We start from the raw sequence: 10,139 nt of genomic DNA, 5'->3' as shown, positions 1-10,139 counted from the left end.
TTCTATCCAGTGGTGAAGGAGGTGTCAAAGTCACCACAGTATTATTGTGTTGTAGTCTATTCGATTCTTGAAATTAAGAAGGGTTTGTTTGATGTATGTAGATGTTCCATTTTGGGGGGCATAAATATTTATGATTATTATGTCTTATTGATGTATAATTCCCTTAAGTATTATGAAATGTTCTTCTTTGTCCCTTTAGATTAACCTTGTCTTTAAGTTCATTTTATCTGGATATGAGGCTAAAAACCCCTGCTTGTTTATAAGATTCATGTGTATGATATGTTTTTCCCATTCTTTTACCTTTAGTCTGTGAATGTCTTTACATTTGATGTGAGTTTCTTGGAGATAGCCTATTATCAGATCTTGTTTTTAATCCAATCTATCAGTTTACATCTTTTTATTGAGAATTTAGGTCATTTACATTAAATGCTAATATTGAGAAATGATTTTTATTCCTTGTCATTTTGATTTCCTTTTGGTTTTTTATGAATTAGTTTCTCCTTTGATTGACTATTCTTCTAGTGTAGTTCCTCCCTTTTCTGGTTTCACTTTTATTTATTTCTTTTTCATGAAATATTTTGAGTATGTTTTGTAGTGCAAGCTTTCTAGTTGTAATTTCTTTTAACTTTTGTTTATTGTGAAAGGTTTTTGTTTCATCATCAATCTGAAGCTTAATTTTTTTGGGTATAGTATAAACACTTGGCTGGTGTCTCTTTTCTTTTATATATATATTTGCCCCCCAAGCCTTGAGAGTCTGGGTTTAAAAATCAGCTGAGATCCAGATTGGTCTCCATCTAAATATGAACTGTTATTTTCTCTGGCAGCCTTTAAAATTCTATCCTTATTTTGTAAATTAGACATTTTCATAATAATGTGTTTTGGTGTGTCTGTTGTAATTTTGTATATTTGGAGCCATATAAGCCTCCTGCTTTTGGTTTTTCATTTCATTGCTTAGGTTACAGAAATTTTCTGTTATTATTTCATTGAAAAGATTGTGCATTTCTATGGTTAGTATCTCTGAGCCTCCAACAATCTTGATGAATCTTAGATTTGTCTTTTCAGGTTATCCTATATTTCTTGGAAGTTCTGTTCATAGTCTCTTAACATCTTTTCTCCATGCTTAACATTATTTTTTGTCTTCATTGCCTGAAACTCTGTCTTTCAAGTGACCTAGTCTGTTGGCAATACTTTCTATTGAATTTTTAATTTGGTTTACTGATTTCTTCATTTCCAGGATTTCTGCTTATTTTTCTCAGGATTTTTATGTTTTTATTGAAGTGATCTTTCACACCCTGTTTTTCTCTCTATGATTTCACTCCTTACATCATTCTTTACCTCACAAATCAGTTTAACTATGTACATTCTAAGCTTCTTCTCTGACATTTCTTCCACTGTGATATTGATCAATTCTTTTATTGAATTATCTTGGTGTGTTTGAGGTGATTTATTCCTTTGTTGTTTTATGTTGTTTATGTGTCATCCCATCTAAGAGTATGGATTGGAACCAGGAGAATTTCTACACGGTGGACTTATATAAATTTTCCAGTACCTCACTGTTTAGGGGGTGACAAATTATAACAACTATGAATGCAAACAATATGCACTATTAAATTATATAATTCCTGCTATGACATCTAGAATGTTAACTGTCACAATAAACAGAAATGAAATGATCGTTTATTGGCTACAATAAAACTGTGAGTTTGTAAAAGGGTTTACAATTTCAAATAGTAGGGAGAGAACAGAAATGATGTAATATATGATGATTATGAGGGAGGAGGAGAGAAGGTAGAAGTAAAAAATTAAAGGAAGTGTGAAAGGAAGAATAATAGAATTGGCTGTTAGCAGAAAATGTAGAGAAGAGTATCCAGAGAAACAGATAAGTGAGAGAGAGAGAGAGAGAGAGAGAGAGAGAGAGAGAGAGAGAGAATATATATATATATATATATATATATATATATATATATATATACAAAAAAAACAGTACTGAAAACACTAATCAAACATCTTATTCTCAAAATACTGATCCATGAAAAATAACTGGCTTCAAAAATGCTATAAATGATTTTAAAATATATGAATATGTATAAATGTTCATGAACTATTAAGGTCATGATTAAACATAGAAGAGATGAAAAGATCTCAATGAAAACTAAAGATTTATTTTTGTTGGAGTTCAAACAATTCTTAGCTTCTCTTCTCAGCAGTGGAAGGTGGGGTCATTTGGAGTATGATGCTTGCTTCACTCTCAGGGTGGGGTTGCTTGAGTGAAAAAGGCAATTCTGCAAGCAGAACAATAGAGGCAGGGTTTAGGCTTAAGTGTGTTCCAGGATCTTCACTGAATTCCAATTGGCCTCTAGATTTTAAATCAGTGTATATCCAGGGCCCAGCAATTGCCCATCCATGCTGGAAGACTCCATGACAGAGATCTCCTCTGGGTTACACTCATGTGGTGTAGAAGCCCATCTTAATCCACTATGTCACTTGTGGACACTGCATTTCCTGGTTTCAGATTCAGTCTTCAAACTCAATCTCTCCCATCCCTGCCCTTTTGAACTCCCAGCCATGCAGGTCTCTCCCAGCCAGTTCTTTAAGCAGCCAGAATTGAGGGGGAGAAGAAGAGCTGGGTGGGTTTTCACAACCAGTAGTCCCTTGTGTAAACCTCTCTCCATGTTTAATTTTCTCCTGGTAACTTAGGCACACTCTATGTTTTGCAGTGTGGATTTTCCGGGACTGAATTTTGAGCGAAGCTTGAGTTTGTCAAAAATTAGCTCCCCAGCTTCCAGCTTTTGAGCTGCAGCTACTAAATGGTTCCTTCCTCTGTCCTCTGCATGCAGCTTGGAGAGATGTGGCTTTTTTCCACACAATGATATTTTGCAGCATGCCTTCAAGTTTAGTAAGGCAATGTCTTTTATTTCTAAACTCTCCATATGCAAACACACTTCAGGCCTATGAAAAATGCGGGTTCTTTTAATTACTTTATCCCTTTTCTATGCTTATGGAGGGACCACTCTGGATTGTGCCTCCATTCATAGCAATGGCAATGGTACTGGGAATTTCTCCCTTATTTTATTATTTCCAACCTCCTGAGTCCCTGATATGCTTTGAATGTCCAATATTAAATTCTAATGAAGTCCTCACCCATTTTTTTGTTAACTCAACTAGCTGAGAAGCTGCATATCTGCTTTCTTGGTTTCATGCCATGGAGCAGCCAGGAAAGTGACTTTGAAACCCTCTGAAGCAGTCTGTATTTTAAGTGGAGGGATGAGACCTTTAAAATTAGTGTTATTTAATGGAGTTTTATTTATCCATAAAGAAAAAATTAAATTATGTCACTTGCAGAAAAATTGATGGAGCTAGAGACTATCATATTTAGCAAAATAAGTAAAACTCAGAAGATTAAGGTCATATGTTTTCTCTCATATGTGAAAGCTAGAGTGGAAGAAAGAAAACAAAGGCAATGTTTGATCTCCTAAAAACCAAAGGGAGATCAAAAAAGAAAAATGACTAAGGGGTGAAAGGCAGGGAGGGAGGTGAGAAATGCTGGCAAATGATATTGGCCAAATTATATTGTGTACATGTACAGTTATATAACAAAATTCATTGATATGTGTAACTATAATGCACCAATAAAATAATAAAATTATTATAATTAATGATAATTATATTATTATTAATATAATATTAATAATTATTAATATTATCAATAATTATTATAATTAATAATAATACTCTTACCACAGAGTCACTGGGGATGTGGCTCTGTGGTAAGAGTACTTGCCTAGCACATGTGAGGCACTGGGTTCAATCCCCAACACCATATATAAAAAATAAAATAAAGGCCCATTGACAACTAAAAAATATCTTTTAAATGAATAAATAAAATCAGTGTTACTGTATAAAGATGTGTATTACTTTATTTCTAGTGCTTATTGTGGTCCTAATAATCAATTGCTTAGCTTCTCTTCTAATGAGATTTGTCCATTAACAAGCTTCAGAGTTTAATTTTTACTTATTTTTCTGTGTGGTATTCCTTAATGTATTTTCTGTAATGCTGATTTAGAACCCATAAATTTTTTAAATTAATGCTTATTTATTCAACTTCACATCATTGCAACTAAAATACCCAACAAAAAGAATGTCAAAGAAAAAAAGGTTATTTTGGCTCATTGGTTCCACAGATTCAGTCCATAGTTAGTCAACCCTATCATTTTGGGCCCAAGGTAAGGCAAAACATGGTGGTAGAAGGATGGTGGGGAAGGAAAACTGCTCATCTCATGGCAGCCAAGAAGTAGAGAGAGGAAATGGCTGAGGGGAAAGTGGCCACAGAGCACATGAACATTTCCAGCATATGCCTACAGTTAACACAAGTCAGTCAATTCAAACTAACTGATAAGGTTATAGTTCTTATCATCTCATCATCTCACATTCCAAGATTTATACATTAAGATGAGAGATTTGGGGGAACATCTCATATCACAGTATTCCACCCCAGGCCTCCCCAAGTTCAGGTCCATCTCACAATGCAAAAGGTATTTAGTTTATCTTCCAGAATCCCACAGTCTTAAAAGTTTCAGTATTACCCAGAAGTCTATGTCCTAATTATCTCCTCTGAGACTCAAGGAAAACTCTTGGCTATGAGCCCCTATAAAAATCAAAAGCAAGTTTTATACACACACAAACACACAAACACACACAATATAGAATAGCACGGAGTAAACATTCCCATTCCAAAAGGGAGGAAAAGTGGTATAGAAAGAAGAGATGGAACCAAAGTAAGACTGAACCTCAGGTAGGCAAACAGGTTCTGTAACTCCACATGTATCATCTATGACACATTATGGAGAGATATTCTATCCAAAAGGCTTGGAAGCCCTGTATCTTTGGCCTTGCTAGTTGTATCACTGTGGGTTCTGTTCTAGCCTCGTCTCTTCATATCCAGCAGCTTTTCTCAGTACTCATTCCATATTACTGGCACATCTTAATTCTCCAGGTTACCATTCTAGTTTCATTTTTACCTTCACATCTTTATGCATTACAATTTCAGAGGCAGGGATTCCAACCCTGCTAAACTTTGTCTGATCTTGTAGGCTCTTCTTTTAAAACTCAGTGGAAGTGTTCATGATACCCTAACTTCAGCATTCTGCATTCTTGATTAACCAGAATTACATGGATGATGCCAAGATCTAATATCAGCTTCCTCAGTACCTGGGACCCTGGAATCATGGCTTCAGTAGCTTCTGAGTGGCTGCATGGCTGAGCATGATGAAACAAGTTCATAAGTAAGCAAGGCCCCATGATCTCAACTCAAATTTTTTTTCTACATCCATGGGTCTGAAATGAGTATGGTCTTTCAAATTCTAAAGATGGCTTCAAGTCATCTTTCCAATTATCTCTGTGCAAGATACTTAGCATCTTTTTAGTTATGTAATCTCTTCAACAACGTCTACCTTGACCTGGTTTTACATGCATTTTCCTTTCATACTGAAAAAGTTTTTTTTATTCCTTCAGTTCTAAGAGACTGACACTATAGTGATGGTGGCAGGGACAGTAATTCTGAGGAGGAACCAAAGCTCAGGATTTCTATAATTGGCCTGATGAATCATTTGAGGAAATGGACAGCACACTTGCTGTCCAGCAATATACTCAACATAACATAGAGGCAATATTCCTCTAATACTGACAAAATTCATGAACCATCTGAAGGCCAAGATGAAGGTGTATGGAAGTATGAACATTTAAGGCAATTCTAAACTAAATGGACTTTCTGTCAAAATTTAGAGGGAATGCCATCCAGATACATGTACCAAATAATAGCAAATGAACCATGGATTTTTCTTTGGACAGCTCATAAAACTCCAGAAGAGTGTCCTGCTATTGACTATTCTAGACACACACTTGATTATGCTTCATGACTTCTGAATAGCAATAAATATTTTCAAAGCAGTATTAGCATAAAAGACTCATCTATAGAAAAACTAGGATGACTATACTGTAAAATTTACAAAATATTTTCACATGCTTATTTTCATCACTGGCATATATTTGATTAATATAAAAATGAAACATTTTTATGTCATCAATTTACTAAACTCATGATAAAATATAATTTCATGTTGAAGGATAATCTGATTGTACTAATTTTAGAAGAGAAAGTTCAGAATTCATTTTCTAAGGAAAGTGAAACATGAAGGGAGTCATAGAAAATGTATTGATCATATCATTAATATTGTACTATATATATTATTTTATAAACATCAATCACCCATATTACAGCTTCATTGTTTTTGTATATGGTGTGTTGCCTTTAAAAATGGGAAATACTTTTTTAAGTTATCCATGAGCTGTATACTCACCAGTGTGGTACTCATGGATTTTATTTTTATTTTTTAAATATTTTTTAGTTGTAGATGAACACGATACCTTTATTTTGTTTATTAAGTTGTTTATGTGGTGCTCGGGATTGAACCCAGTGCCTCACACCTGCTAGGCAAGCGCTCTACCACTGAGCCACAACCCAGCCCCCTCATGGTTTTTAAATAAGATTAGTATTATCTATTTATAATGCTTGTTAATAAAATAATTTACAGTTTTAAAAAACTGTCTAAAAGCTTATAAAAGTATCCATTCTACTGCTCAAATTCCTTGTTGTTTTAAAACTTAGTTCAACACCTTTAAATTCAGTCTCACATCAAGTCTCAGAACATGGGCAAAATGCAGACAAGTTTTTGCTAGGATGTAACATCAAGAGTGCAGTCTGCATTTCTGTTTGAATTCTCATTTCTGAGCTCTGATGTAAATTGTTCAACATTCTAAGTCTTCTCCAACCTGCATTTTCAAACTTTCCCAAAACAGTTACAAAGGCTTTTGAAACACATGGTCAGGTTACTCATAGCAATGACCTCACTTGTTAGCACCAATTTTTGTGTTAGTCATTTTTGTGTACTTGAGACAAAAATACATGACAAAGATAACATAGAGAAGGAAAAGTTTATTTTTGTTCACAGTTCCAGAAATTCAGTCCATGGTAAGTCAACTCCATTGTTTTTGGTCCAAGGTGAGACAGAACACCATGGTGTAAAACTGCTTACTTCATGGCAGTCAAGAAACAGGGAAGTAAGTGTCTTTAGGGAAAATAAACCTCTAGGGCATGCCCCCAGTGGCTTACCTGCTCCAACCACAATCCACCTACAGTTAACACACAGTTCATTCATTCAAACTAAAATGGACAGATTAGATTATAGCTCTTACAATATAATCATCTCACCTGCAAACATTCCTGCATTAACTAATAGGAACTTTGGGGAGACACATATTATCCAAGCCATAACACTTATCTTTGAAGATTTTTCATTCTACTTCAATTCTTAAGAATATCTTTGGAGGATATAACAATGTTGAGTGTTTTTTATGTTCCTGGCATGGAAGTCATTTTACTTTCAGGGCTTGGAACACACCTTTCTAAGCCCTTCTAGAGTTGAGCCTTTCTGCTGAGAATTCGGAAGTAATTCTGATAGGCACACCTCTAATTGTGAGCTGACTTTTTTCAATTGAAGCTTTTAAAGCTCTTATTCTTAGACTATAAAAGTAGTTACATCAATGTTAAATTGCTTGAGGTTAATAACTGTTATGTTGTTATCTAAGAATTCCCTCTCCCTCACCCTGTCTCTCTTTAGCACAGGGATTTAACTCCAAGACACTTAGCCACTGAACCACATCCTCAGTCCTTTTTGTATTTTATTTAAAGACAGGGTCTCACTGCATTGCTTAGGGCCTCACTAAGTTGCTGAGCCTGGCTTAGAATGTACAATCCTCCTGCCTCAGCCTCCTGAGTTGCTGGGATTTCAGGCATATGAAACTTCACCTGGCAAATACTCTTCTCCTTTGGAAATACAGACTTAAGTATTTTAAGGGTAAAAGTACATGATTTAAATTATTTACTCTTAAAGTGTTTAGAAAAAATTGTGTGTGTGTGTGTGTGTGTGTGTGTGTGTGTGTGTAAAGAAAGAAAGATGGGGCAGAGAGGAAGAGAGTCAATATTAAAATAAATGAGTCAAAATTAGGAGCTGAGACATGTGAATGAAGATTACAAAATAGTTTTTTAAAACTGCTTGTTACATATGTTGGGCATTTTTAACTAAAATGTACCATAAGATTTTTTATTTTATATATTTTTTTCTGAATTATTTCACTGGAAAGATTATCAATGCCATTAGGCTGTATCTCAGATCCCTCTTTATTCCAATGAGTCTTAAGTTTTCACCCTTAATTTTGTCTACGATTTCTTATATATTCTGATAATGATTTCTTTATATTTTATCTTTATTGTAGAATGAGTGTTCAAATACTTTGTATTTGAAATCCAGAAAATCTGTCTTTTGCATGATTCACTATATTGTTGACAGTGTTTCCATAACTACAGCCATCTTCCTTTCCCCATCCTACTTTATGAATACTGTTGTTATTCTCAAGAAATAGAAACTTGCCCACCCTTGAGAGACAGAAACTTGCCAGTCTCTGTTCTCTCCTTGAGAGACAGAGACTTGCTGGTCTCTGTTCTCTCTTTAAGATATAAATACTTGCCCATCTCTGTTCCCCAAAGGCAGAAACTTGCCTTCTGCTAAATGAGGTGATGCTTTCTATTCTAGTCACAAGAGCTAAATCCGCTCCTAACAGGCGGCCATTATTCTGGCCTAGAAAAAGTAACCCCTGAGGGAAGTTGTTGCTGCCCTCCCTCATTTGCTGCTACTCTCTCTCTATGCAGAGCATCTTTGACAGGTGCTTGGCAATAAATCTGTTTCTGCCTTGGTGTGTGTAATCAGTTCTGTGTCAGTTTTCTTTCAGAGAGTTTCAACAAAATTTTTTATTTAGTATATTATATCTTTCATTTCCAGGATTTTTGTTTGATTCTTTTTTGGAATCTCTCTATATTGAACTGATTCACCTTTTGTATTTTTTATCTTAATTTATTCCCTAGATCTTCTATTAGTTCATTGATCATGGTAACTCTCAACTTTTTGAATTATTTATCTGAAATTTCATCCACTTTGATATTTGTGAATTCAATGCTTGGGAGGTTGCAAACTTTGGGAGACATCTTGTTTCCTTGATTTCTCACATTTAAGTTTGCCCATGAGCTGAAATGTATCCCTTCTCCTACTGTCTTATAAAGACTTTTTAGTAGGCTGCTTTCATGTTACTATATGTCCTAAGCCAGCACTATAATTCTGTGCCAGAGGACCCAGAGATTTCACTCTGGGGTACTTAATCACTGAACTTGTTCAAAGTGCTTTAATCAATCCCTTACACCACTTTGAATGGCAATTATGATAAATGCAAAAATGATTCCAGCAGCAAGACATATCTGCCCTTTAGTCACACTGGTTCATTATATAGTAAATTTGCTTTATACTCTATATGCCTATTGACCTGATGGTGGAGTGCTAAATTTCTTGAAATATTTATTATTTATTTTCTTCAATTCTCTAGGAAGGAGTTTCTCCTCCCCCCTTGAATGGCTAAGCTCCCAGGACTGGTGTAGTCTTTCAATGTGTCTTTTTTATTACTTTGATATTATTCTTAATAATCACTATTCCTGTGCTTTAGATAATCAATGGTTCTCTGAGTTGGAATATGGTGCTTGCCCATGTATCTGCACAACTGTTGATTTAATTCAATCTCAGGGAGCAGCCAGTACATGCTGACCATTATTCATCTGCAATTATCTCTTAAGTAACATATGATATTTAAACTGATTATGCTTTTGTTATTGTCAATTTGCTATAAGCACACCATGGAGGTTTTGTTCATCTAACTAAACTGTCATGCATGACTAGAAATTCTTGAAGATCCAGGGCTCTATATACTCAGGATCTGTTTTTCTCTCTCCCCAAGGAGCAATCTATCTCACTTTGTGTTAAGAATGAGAACTAAAGGTTAGTAATCCATGAAAGTAAAGCAAGTTTTTGGGAGTGAAGGAAGTGTCAGGAAAGCAAAGAAGATATATAAACAAGGAAGTAGACTGAGCTTCATGGATCTACAAATGAATCCATTGAAAGGTTCTCATATCTCCCATTTGCTTTAGTTAAGGATTTATTTAGTGAAACAATTTTAAAGTCCAGATTTTAGTTGAAAACTTT

At 34.9% G+C, this 10,139-nt stretch overlaps 1 pseudogene; it reads left to right on the top strand.

The window, feature by feature from the left end:
• Positions 1 to 5,535: 5,535 nt before the first annotated feature.
• Positions 5,536 to 6,191, top strand: LOC101958480 (MOB-like protein phocein pseudogene; annotated as a pseudogene).
• The last annotated feature ends 3,948 nt before the right edge of the window (positions 6,192 to 10,139 follow it).

Source organism: Ictidomys tridecemlineatus, chromosome 1, assembly GCF_052094955.1.
Source record: "Ictidomys tridecemlineatus isolate mIctTri1 chromosome 1, mIctTri1.hap1, whole genome shotgun sequence".
NCBI lineage: Eukaryota > Metazoa > Chordata > Mammalia > Rodentia > Sciuridae > Ictidomys > Ictidomys tridecemlineatus.
This window is presented reverse-complemented; position numbering and strand designations above follow the sequence as displayed.